General features: G+C 35.3%; 1 protein-coding gene across 1 annotated transcript in view; it reads left to right on the forward strand.

Annotated features, from left to right (window-relative positions):
• Positions 1 to 4,390: 4,390 nt before the first annotated feature.
• The window catches only part of ephb2b (eph receptor B2b), a 160,618-nt gene continuing 151,709 nt past the window's right edge, over positions 4,391 to 13,299 (forward strand). The window contains exons 1-2 of the mRNA XM_084396160.1: positions 4,391 to 4,475; positions 5,717 to 5,840. The gene's annotated coding sequence lies outside the window, so the exon portion shown is untranslated. The remainder of the gene's footprint in view (positions 4,476 to 5,716; positions 5,841 to 13,299) is intronic.

The raw sequence follows: 13,299 nt of genomic DNA on the forward strand, positions 1-13,299 counted from the left end.
AAAAATGTTTTTTTTTTTATTCTTAAAGGGATTCACCATATAGTTGTTGGAGAAATAGATACATTGAGCCTCACAACCGCAAAACCTTCAAGATGTGATTTGTGATTGAAACACAAAGAATTACAATTGGTTATACTGTTCATGAAAGGAACAGTTCTGTCATCATTTACTCACCATGTCCTTTCAAACCTACTTTCTTTCTTCTGCAGAACACAAAAGAAAATGTTTCTGTGCAGTATACTTTGATAAAGGAAAGCAAAATTAAACTATTACATTGTGGGATAAAACAATGTAGTAGTTTTAAAAAAAAGTTGCTGCCCTAAATTTTGTAAGTACAATCAACTTGGATGTTTAAGTCATTTCGACTTCAATTACATTAAATTGACTTAAAAATGAGTTGAATCTTGTAAAACTTAGAAAAAAAGTAGAAAATTGCTTAACTTATTTTGATGAGTTAAAGCAATGTAAAAACATATGTTGTCATAACTTTTTGATCATATCATTTTTTACAGAGGGTAACATGTTCAAATTCAGCAGTGACTGTTTCAGAACCCATAGTGGCAATCTTTGAGACAGTACAAGATCTGATGTGTGTATAGACATCCATAGTTGAAGTTTTGATGAATGTACCTGTTTGTGGTCGTAGTGAGTCATGCTCATTATAGCCCACAAGGGTTCTACATCTGGAGATGAACTAATATTATTCAGACCTATGATTCAGACCCATGTGTGCAATTTGACTGGTTACGGCAAAGCTGAAAGCAGGTGACAGCACAAAAATCAAACTCATTCAGTCTGAAACCACTTTTCCAAGTATGTTTCCTTTGGCAAGTGAGCAAAAAGATCTCTGCAGCTAGAGATATGAAACCCTTGATTTATATAAAATGCAGCCTAACATGTACACACAATCTGGAGAATGAATGCAATCTTCTGTTGACTGTCTAATGTTCTTCTTCTCAGTTTGAGCAGACTGAATGAAAGGAAATGCTTTTTTAAAATTAGCAAACAGATAATAGTAACAACAAGAAAAAGGACAAGGACCTTGACAGAAATGTAGTGGTGTAAAAAGTATGACATTTGTCTTTCAAATGTAGTGAATTTAAAGTAAAAAGTTTCCAGAAAAACATAATACTCAAGTAATATACAGATACTCAAAAAGTGTAGTAGTACTCAATAGTACTCAAGTAAATGTACTTTGTTACTGTCCACCTCTGACCGGCTGTTATAGACAGAAAGATCACTTAAACAGAGGCTTTGATGCATAAATTGATTCAAAAGCAATGTGGGAAATTAATTTCTACACTGTGGAATTACAAAAGCTATCAAGACACTAACCTTGCACATTATCCAAGGGGTGCCACAGTTCTCCTGTATCCCTCATGACAACATGCCCAAGTCACGTGGATGGGTTTATGCATTCCTATCATTGTCCTCATTGATTTAATCGTCTTGCCAGAGAAGCATTCCTGAAAATATAAAGAGTCCTAGAATGATTTGACCGTCTGCCATTCACTCTGGGCTTTATTTTCCTCTCCCGGCTCATTTTACTGCTGGACAGAGACAAAAACTAATTATAATGAATTTTGCATGCTCATGTGAAAATGGCAATCAATATTTAAACACAATTACACAAAGATGGTCAGCTGGGCTCTTTGTTCCAAAGTATTGATATAGATGTAATCTATGATATGCAAATGCATAATTTGCAGCCTGCTATAGCCATTTGTATTTAACTAAAAGAGAAGCTGGACAAATGGTCTGGTTTTGTTAAAAGCAGATGACACAATCATGTGTGGTTGTGGCAGTGTTTTTTTTTCTTTAGTGTTTTGGTTTTTTACGTGTCTATATGTGAGAGAAGAACCAGATAATGTTGTTACATTAATAAGTAATTAGGAGATGCAATCTCTTTGGATTCTGGATTCTAAAAAGCTCAAGAGATGAAAAGGCTTTATACCTGGTCCTTTACCGACTGGAATTAAAGAGGCAACAGGGTGGCTGTCAGATTTAGAGCAGCAATGAGGGAAAAAGAAAATAAACTGACCAAAAGGACCTTCTTAAATGAGAACAAAAATGCAATATTTAAACCTCCTGTGAAATATAAAGGCTCTCTGGATGTGCTATGAATCTTAATGGGGTGTGTGAAATACATAAAGGTGTTCACACATGATGCAGTTGGCCAGAATAATCAGGTTATCTCAAGTGAATGTTTAAAAAAAAATTTGTAGCTATAATTAGTAGCATAATGGAGTCATTGCAGGCAGATCAATAATATTGTTGAATATTAAGTATATTAAGTTCTTTATAACACAATATCTATAATTAAATTATTAATTTCTCTTTATTCACTTAATTCATTGCATCAGCATCATAGTGCATGACTGTAACACCTCAGCCCATGAACACTGAGGGAGCGTCACCTGAGTTTTAGTGGCACTTCCTGTTTGTAGATTTATAAGCCATGTGCTTTACTGAACACATTGCGAAGTATTGCCAGTTTATGTCCCTTACCAACCGATTTCTCTTGCCATTGTCTGTTGCTATTGTTTTGACCCTTTTTGTCTATTGTTTGGATTTTGTTTGTTGTCTGCCTGTCTTGCTATGTTTTGAACCTTGCCTGGACTTTGATTACAAAGCTAACAGATTACAACAAAGAACCTCAGCAAAATGGATTCTAATCCACCTCCAGCTATGGGTTCATTACACTGACAGTCATAGTCATTCAAGTCTTATTATAATTGGTAAAACCTGAAAGCCAAAGAAAGAAACCATTGATATTGTTTATTTTCTTTAGACGATATACAATATTACTCAATATTACACAACGCCTATTATTAAATACTACTACATTTGCTGGTGGTAATGCCGTAAACAACCTGTCGTGACATTCCCCACGCTGCCTTATCTTACATTCTTTTTTTTTTTACATATAGGCCTAGTTCCCAAAGTATTGTCTAGTATAAAACATGTTGAAGATTAGCAAACAGGCAGTCGTTAAATGATTCATTAAATGATAAGCTACTTCCTCACAAAAGCTGTTTATTTCTTATTCATTGTGGTGCACATGTGGGAACTGTATCATTACTGTATCAATAACAATGCATATGTTAGCCGAGCACTAACATGAATGACTGATGAAACATTAAAAGTTTGTAAAACAAATCTTGCTCCATCCTTTTTCATTACTCAAAGTAGTAAAAACAACAGACAATCTGCATAAATGGACACCATTTTAGGTAATAATAGTGTGCCCACAGATGATTAGCAGTTAGCTGGAGACCTACACAATATAAAACACAAAACAAAAAAAATGTATACATCAATAATTAATCATATTTATATGATTCTAAGAAGGTGGTCCAAATAATGTGGGAACTGTCCCATCTTAATGGATACGCGTTGTAATCCCATTTAGACCTCACAAAGATTTGAGAAGCAATCGTCAAAAGTTTGTTCAGCTGCATGTTGTATATCTGTGGTAATTTTAACCACACATCCGTACCCTTTGGAAGTGTTTATAAAGAGAATTTTCTTTTACAGAGCAGAAAAGAGAGTCTTATCGGCATGTACACAACACAAACCAAATTTAGTGTTTAGGTCAAGAAGGTTAATGGGCAGCCAATGAAGACCAATAGGTCAGGTGGGCATTATGCTAATGTATTACCTATGCTGGTCATGGAAGTGAGTCTGGAATTCCTAGCAACTCGTTTAGGCGATTCAGAGTCTATTCTTTCTTTTGGGAGACAATGAGGGGATAGTTCACAAAAAAAAAAAAAAAAAAAAAAAAAATCTTTCATTACTGAATTCCAAATCCATAAGACTTCCGTTCATCTTCGGAACACAAATGAAGATCTTTTTGATTAACGTTAAATCTGAGAGATTTCTGTCCCTCCATTGACAGCTACATAACTGACACTTTTGACGCCTCAAAATTTCATAACGAGATCACAAAACTAATCCATATGAATAGACGGTTTAGTTCAAAACTTTCCGAAGAGACTCTAACGCTTTATATGATGAACAGATTGAATTTAGGCTTTTATTCACATATAAACATTCATCAACTTACATATCAGTTGTGTTAAAAGGAAGCCCAAGCATGTTAATTTGACGTGCAAGAACCAATGAGGTTCATTCTTGTGTTACGCATCACGTTTGAGTTTCGCACCGCGACTCCGCGAGAGGTTTGTTCTCGCGCATCAAACAGTTCGGTTGAGCTTCTGTTTATGTTCGCTAATCAATGTTTATATGTGAATAAAAGCCTAAATTCAGCTGTTCAACATATAAAGTGATCGAGTCTCTTCAGAAATTTTGGACTAAACCGCTCAATTCATGAAAGATTAGTTTTATCTCATTATGAACTTTTCGAAACGTCAAAGTTTCAGTTGCATAGCTGTCAATGGAGGGAACGAAAGCTCTCAGATTTCATAAAACAATCTTCATATGTTTTCCAAAATGGGGTTGGAACGGTCATGAGGGTGAGTAATGTCATAATTTACATTTTTGGATGAACTATCTCAATAACTTTATTTATCGTGCAGTTTCGACTTCACCGATTAACGTTACATTCACAGACAGCTAACGTTACACTGCATGACAGGTAAAGTAAAGTTAATATTAAAAAACACCATAATAGAGGCACTTCAAGTTCGGTTAGCCATCTTATTATGTCAAATGTTCAACCAAACAAACACAGGTGTGAAACGCTTTCCGAGTTTTAGACTGTAAGTTAGTAGGCTATCTGTTGGCGCCTAAAATAAGTCCTAACTTAACGTTACCTGTCACACAATTCCTGTGACATCTCTCTTAAAAACGGACATTTTGTCGTAGTAAACTCCAAATAAATGTAAAAATTATATATTTCCACTTTGAACAGGTTCCAAGATAGCTTTAAGATAACATACATATACAAGATAACATTTCATTTTCAACGGTCAGATATCATAGTTACATTCCTTACAAATGAATCAAGGGCAGACTATAGAAATAATTGTTAACTTAAGCTATATTAAAGTTACCAAGGAGAATATATTGAGATACAGGGATAAACAAGATCAAGCATTTATCTGAAACCAGAAACAGAATGAAAACCACTGGTCTAGGGCATATATTATCAATAAGTAGCTGTACATGTGTGTGGCTTTTTGCAAAACGATGTGATGTACCACCAGCAGATGGCGTTCAAAATATATATTGTAATACAAAGTAGGATCTAAATGGAAAAGCTGGTTATGTGGTGCCCCTTAGAGGGAACATTCTGCATCACCCTTCAATATTACACCAAATTATAGTTCTCATCATAGCTCTTTTGAACTTGTTTTGACACACCCAAATTACCTCTAATGTAACCCACCTTTTTAAATTTTCACAAAATTGCTTTACTTAATTGGACTTCACCTGTGTGAAATTGTGGTTGTGTATGATCTAAGAGAAAAATATGAGTCTAGGCCAGTGGTGTCCAAACTCGGTTCTGGAGGGCCACTGTCCTGCAGAGTTCAGCTCCAACTTGCATCAACACACTTGCCTGGAAGTCTCTAGTATGCCTAGTAAGATCTTCATTAGCTGGTTCAGGTGTGTAGTTAAACTTTGCAGGACTTTGGCCCTCCAGGAACAGGATTGGACACCCCTGGTCTTAGGCAAAGATTATTAGACGTCTAAAAGTTCAATGAATGTGAGAATATTTGCATTGAGTTTTTAAACCGGCTTTTCTCCAAAACAGGCTTAAAGAAAGGGGGCCAAGACAAGCCTATTGGAACCCTAAAAGAACAGCACTCCACAGAGCTGGGAGGAAATAGAAAGGAGACATGGGAATGGGAAATCACATTTTAAAGGGAATGGGAAAGGTACTGTACCTTTCTTTTTTGTCTTTCATATCATGCATGTTTCATAAATCTAGTTTTTTTAGGGTGACAACAAAGCAGAAAAGATTGACCGATGACTTCATGTTTTCCTTATTTATTTGCTTTCATCTCCATATGTACAGCTGTTTTTAACTGCTCTTTACCCCATGTAGTATCCTTTTTCTTTTGTGACCGGTTCCAGAAAATGTTGTCTAAAACCTTATTTTTTCCCCCCCAGTCTATTGCACATTTCTATTTAGATCATACTGACACTTTTGACATACTGTTCAAAAGTCTAGGGTCGGAAAAATGAAATTTATTTATTTATTCAGCAAGGATGCATCAAATTTATCAAAAGTGTTAAGACATTTATAATGTTACAAAAAAACTTTCAAGGAATCCTGCATTTTTTTTTTTTTTTTTTACATTGATAATAATAAGAAATGTTTCTTGAGCAGCAAATCAGCTTTATAGAATGATTTCTGAAGGATCATGTGACACTGGTGTAATGATGCTGAAAATTCAGCTTTGCCATCACAGGAATAAATTACAAGAGTAATTCAAAAGTTATTTAAAGTTATAATAATATTTCACAGTATTACTGTTTTTACTGTACCTTTCTTTTTTTGTCTTTCATATACATTTAAAAATCTTACCGACCTCATACTTACATTGTGCAGCTGAAATCCAGAGAAACAGTTGTAGGTTATGCAAACAAATACAGTTGTTTTTGAACCTTTAGGGAATGCTCCGGTTTAATACGCACTATAAAGCAGATGTCATATGATATTGTTGATAATACATAACAAATGAATATCCCTAGTGTAAGAAGTAAAAGAAAGCCAACAGTCAGAGACTGACTAGGACAGTTCATACCCTAAAGTGACCAGGGAAAGTCTAGACATTAATCCAACGTAGCATGTTTGATTTAGGCAATTGCCCAAAACCGTTTTGTTGCAATAAAAACATGTGACTCAATGATGCCATATTATAATTACAAAAGCTATGCAAAATATTTCAAGATTCTCACGGTATCATGATGAATAGAATCTAAACAGAATATATTGTACCGTATCAGTATATGAAGTATGAAATGAACATCAGTTTATCTGAGGGAAGTATGTCATGGAATGCAGAGCACATAATCACAACGAGTTGAACAAAAATAAATGTGTTTTGTCATTTCAAGTAATAAGCATTCTGTCTGTAAAGATTCCCAGCCATTTGGGTTATAGCAGAATGTCTCATAGTATTTATTTTCAAGCGTTTTTTGGAGAGCAGTCTGGGTCGATGTGCTGTTTGAACATCCCTGAGGGTGACCTATCCACCAGAGAATGCATGCAGAGTCAGCCTCTTCTCAAACGAGCGCCTTGTGGTTTTTCACCAATGTCACTTCTCCAGTCAACAAATGCATGCCTGACATTTTCCCCTTGAGTCCAGAAGAACTTGCCTTTTGGATGAAAACAGAGCTGGCTGCTTTGCATTTCCTTAGTCATGTTCCAAATGTTTTATTTGGCATTTATGCACCAGGGCTTGGCCACAGCTGTCATCTAAATTTTCCATCACTAATCAAATATTTATAATCAAGACGTAACCGTAGGGCTAAGGTGAGTGAATAAAACATTTACATTTTGTGAAACTATGTGTATTGCATTTTTGCACTAGATATTCCATCACTTCAGAATTGTTTAATCATTGAGACTTCGTGTGAGTGTTTTAGTGTTGTGTGAGAATGCCTAAACATTCAGCGTAGTCTTTTTAGAACTACCGAAGCAGAAAAAAACACTCAAAACACCATTGCCACTTGTCTTTCAATAGTACACAATGTTTTCACCCACGTTGGCCTCCCGCCTCATGCCTCAGTAGGTTATTGTGAATGCCGTGTTTGTCGCCCGCAGTGTCTGCTGCCACAGATTCTAAAATAACGAGAGGGCCTCTGCCTCTCGCTTTTCGTTCTTGGGGCAAACAGAACAGACCACCTTTGCTTTTGAGTGTTCCTCACGCTGATTGCCTGCGCCTCTTGTTTTCATCCGGTCGCCTCAACCTCCAACCCGTTTTCAGCCCTCCGTCAAGAGTGTGGCATTTTGACACGGCGTGCACTGTTGGAACCCACAAAACAGCATGACCCGATACGTCTAGGTCAGAGATGACGGCCACCAAGCCTCCTCTGAATGTGTGTGCGTGTGTTTGAGAGCCCCGTGTGCGTCTGTTTTTGTGTAACGTCCATCATACTATTTGTATGGCATGCAAAGGGGTGGAAATTCCATCTGTTGTGAGTGCCTCTTCAGGCTTCATGCCTATTTCGCTGCTGATGGTTGTGCAGATTCATTTACTGATTTGACCCAGAGTGTATCAAGCCCTTTCATACACACTGTGTAGCGCACTGAAACAAAGCTATTGCTGACAATTTCCACTTTGGGAATGTCATGAGCATTATTCTCATTTACAATAATGTGAGAATGAATATGATGGTGTTTAGGTAGGGATTGTTATTATAATTAAAGTAATAAAACTACTGACATTACATAGGCATTTTTTTTATTGGATTTCTTTTAAATTTTAATTTGCTAATGCTAAAGACATTTTTAATGCTGGTAATTTATTTTTATCATCAACAACAATAACGATACAAATAATAATAATTGGTTACACTTTACAATAAGGTTTCATTTGTTACCATTAGTTAACTACATTAACATTAACTAACAATGAACAATATTTCTACGGCATTTATTAATCTTATACACTTTTAGTGTTAAGTTTTATGTTAACATTAGTTAATGCACTGTGAACTAACATGAATATTAAAATTAAGTAACATTAAAAAAAACGTTAATGCATGCTGTGAAATGTATTTATAATGCGTTAACTAATGATAACAAATAAGGCCTTATTGTAAAGTGTTACTATTACGATTATATAAAATGTAAAGTAATAAAACTACTAGCATTTACACAGTTAAAGGCATTAGCACATTAATAATATAATATTTGAAAGTTTTTGTATCATTTACTTTTTTGCATGAGACATTGCTAATGCTATTATTATTAATATTATTAATAATCATAATCAACATCATCATCATTAAAAACTTTAATTAACTGTTTTACTTTTAAATATTAGTAACCGTTATAATTAGTGCTTATTAATTTAAGGAATTGGTTTTTATGAAAAGTCTTCCAGGAAAGCTTTGGCACTTAATGTATTTTATTATAACCTGATTATTTATGCAATGAAACATATGTTTAATTTTGAAATAGTCATAATTATCAGAGCTATGCATGTAATTTTAGGATATTTGTTTGAAATACCTGGTTGGAGATTATTTTAACTAGTATTTTTATTTATTTATTTTTTTCACATAATTGTGATAAATTTAATTAATGGAACTCCATTTTTAAATTGTGTATGATAATTATGTAATATATGTAAACATATTTGAGTCATAAAAATGTATTGCACAGTAGGAATGACTTCTTGAACACACAAATCTTAAGCCCAAAGTGCACAACTTCTTTTCTGACTTGAAAAAAAGACAAAATTACACCTAAGGAATGAATAGTACCTTTGACAAAATGTTTAAAATGACACTCACATGAAATGAAGAGTCAGCGGCATGGAAAAGCTGTTTTATTTTACGTAATGTGGGCCGCACCACTGGCGTGGCAGCGCTCTCTGCTTGCTCTCTTCACACAGTGTAACCGGGCAGAGCAGCTAGAGGGGGTAAGAGAATCAACAGGGGCTAACTAATATCCCAGAGTTCATAAGGCCAGCTCTCACCAGTCAGTCACCCCTGATTCGCGCCCGTTATCCAGTCTGGCATTGGGCCAGCGGGAGGGCATCATCAGAGAAGCCTCCTCTTTTGCAGAGAACAATGCAGCCTAGAGCAAACATTAGTTACATACATGCACTCACGTACAGGCGTGCAAGCATGCACATTGAAGAGGAAGCGTGTGGATATTCCCTAATGCATTTGTGCACTCTTGCACTCATGTTTTTTTTTTTTTCAAGGACATTTGCATCAATGCACACGTTCATGCACACATGTTGATTAAACACATATGGCGAAGCCTTTTTTTTTTTTTAGGAATGGCCAGCATACCTAATCGAAGTAGACAGAAAATAATAGACATTAAGAATTTCAATACAGATTCAAAAGGAAATTACAGCAGGCTGTTCTGAGAGCTTTTCAAAGCTAAGTGAGTGTGATTCAAAACATGGTCGGGGTGAACTGGTTCATCTCTGTTTCTTATTTATAAAACTCTTTGAAATGCCAGCTCTTACTATCGTAGTTATAACTTTTTTTTTTAATGAAGGACCCCCACAAAGCATTTTTGTATATTTTGTAATGTACCGGTATTTTTTTATTTATATCCAATATATTCTTTATTTAGTAGTTTCATATTGTATCGTTGTCCAGGACTAAATAAAAAAAATACTACTATTAGTAGTAATAACAATATTTTAATGAATTGTTTTATTATTATTATCTGTAGACATGCAAAACACTCACCACCACCTCAAGAGCAACTAGTTGCGGTTGTGTCCCATTTGTTCTGACCTGTGATTAGTTTGGCAGGAACTATTAATGATTAAGGCTGAGGTTTAAGGATAGGCTTTGATCAGTGCTTAGAATAAAAAGGGCAACAGCTGCTTCCAGGAGCGGGGCATTGATAATTGCGCGTCCAAGAGGAATGTTGTGCTGTTATGCTGTTATCTGATGACCTGTGCATTTGTCCACTGGGCAATAGAGGCAACAGACTGAACAACAATGTTAAGACAAGGTTCACGTACCTTGTTGAAAATGGCTTCAGCAGAAGAAATATATTATTTTGTGTGATTTTTGTAGCGGGGTGTTTTGAACGTTGGTTTCAGATCCTTACTATGCCATAAATTAAAAAAAAAAAAAAAAAAAAAAAAATTCCAGTATCTTCCTATTTTTGCTATTCCAAATTTAGATACAGTGCTATACAATATAACTTCTTATTAGGCTATATAATTTGTGTATTTCTATTTATTTATGAAGTACAATTTTATGCGTTTGTATTTGTGCAGCACTTTTCAATCAATCTAGCACAAGTGTCTAGAAATACATAATCTATATATTAAATATTTAGTTGTGACAAAATATTCACAGCTATATATTATTATGTATAACAGTCAGTTTTATTCACGTTCTTATATATCATATGCTTTCACAGCTATATTCATATAGGCTATATAATTTTTTCTTTGGACGTCATTGGTTTTAGAGGTGCTTTATGTATTAGGTGCTAAAACTGGTTATCAAAAGCTATTATATGTTAAAAATGTCACTTATCCCCACATCATTAATGTTCTTGCTGTGCGATGCCTTATAGTTTTAAGTCTCGTTTAATACATGCTCTGTGTGCTTACAAGCACTAACATCATTTCACAGAGTTATGGTGACAGTGTTTTCCCAGGAATTTCTCAAACATTCATGAGCTTCCATAACAGATTTTGCATGTCAGAGTTGCCCTTACACGCATATCTTGAACTAGCTTCACCTAGATAGATAGACAGATAGATAAAAAAATAGAAGAAAGAGGTTTGTGTGAATCAATAATTCACTTATTTAACACCATCACAAGGGATTTTTGCCCGTGTGAGAACTCTTGACTCCAATTAAAAAATTAGACAAGGAGAACGATAAATAATGCCATCCTCAAAGTCATGTATTCACTGGCCGCACTGAGAATAATTACAGATAATGTAGTGATGTGTAGACATGCTTTGAATTTAGATCACTCCTGTGGTTGACCTTCAGCAAGTGTTGCTAATTTGCATGTTGTCCTTGGTTTCCTCCTAATGATATACTGATGCATTATGCTTGGGGAAACTGTTGTTGTTGTGTCATTCTGCTCCCTAGTTCATGATGATGTGAATCGGTATGTATTGTACATGAATTTGGACATTAGCAATGGCCTTGATTCACTAAACTTGACTCAATTACATGTGACACAATTATAATGTACAATATGAATAGTGGGAACCTGCAGTTGTCGGTGTAACCTTATGTATTTAGGTTGATTTCAGTCGTGTAACTGAGTTATGAGAAATGCACTTTTAAGCAAGATGTACACTACCGTTCAAAAGTTCGCTATTTTTAAGAAGTCTCAAATGCTCACCATTTGTTTGATTAATATAATAAAAACAGTAATACTACAACATATTAAAGTAGTTTTCTATTTTAATATATTTTAAATGTAATTTATTCCTGTGATGGCAAATCAATACTCCAGTCTTCAGTGTCACATGATCCTTCAGAAATCATTCTAATATGCTGATTTGCTGCTCAAGAAACATTTCTTCTTCTTCTTCTTCCAGTTTTAAAAACAGTTTATTATTTTGGGGAAAATATTTTAATATACTTAACATTTTCTTTAATGAATAAAAAGCATTTTTATATTATATTTTTTTCATAGAATTTAGGCAAAATTGTAAAGGTCACACACACTTTTGAACAGTTTAATGCATCTTTGCAAAATAAAAGTATCAATATCTTTAAATAAGTAAAACTTATACTGAGCTGAACTCTTGTAAACTTATTTCTGTTGTTCTCTAGGTCATTTTTTTTTTCATGTCTAAATGCCTCTTTTTACTCTTTTTTTACTTACCACATGAGATGTTTACCCTATACCTTTTTTTAACAAATAAAAAAAAATACTTTATTGTTTCACTTTTATGCATGTAAGGGATGAAAGTCAATTAAAGACAGAAAAATAAGGTTCCAATTAAGTACATTTCCACTCGCATTTTTGACTTTTTTGGGAGGACTTTTCTATAGGACAGCCTTACAATATGGTTGTCTTATGAAGTGCAATCATTACTGAACTAGGAAGCTGATTAAGACACACCCTGCGGCCGTTGTGGAGCTGCTTGTCATTTTAGTGACCCAGCTTCAACAAAAATATACCCTTAGAAAATATTTAGCTGTCTCTAGTTTACATGCTATGTTTACCATGCAATTCATTCGATTCAGCCGTACATTCAAGGTAGAGTAGACAATGAGTCCATGAACCCAAAGGGCAAGATACTAGACCCGTGGTTTTATTTTAATGGCTACTCATTACACATCATCGGTCTCTGAAGTTACAGAGGGAGGACCCTGCAGGATGACAAGGCAAAACTCCCGCTGATAGGTTGCGTGAGTCTGCCGTTGGCCCCTACCGTAAGCAGGCACGCCGTTCAAGGCGCATTAGGCCAAGACAGATTGAGTCCAGGCAATGACCCAGAGCAGGAGGGTAGCATAGTATGGCGGGTATTCTCAACCCTTAACTGGCCCTTAGAAACGTTCATGCACACAGTTCTCGTCCCCTCCTCTCAGTCTCCGTCGTGTTCCCTCCGCCTGACTCTCTCTCCCAGATCGCTGGCTGTCTGTCCTCCCGCAACCCATGATAGGGGGGAAGTGTTCATGTTCCAGATATTAAATTACTCATGA

The sequence above is a fragment of the Rutilus rutilus genome, assembly GCF_951802725.1.
Source record: "Rutilus rutilus genome assembly, chromosome: 22".
Taxonomy (NCBI): Eukaryota; Metazoa; Chordata; class Actinopteri; order Cypriniformes; family Leuciscidae; genus Rutilus; species Rutilus rutilus.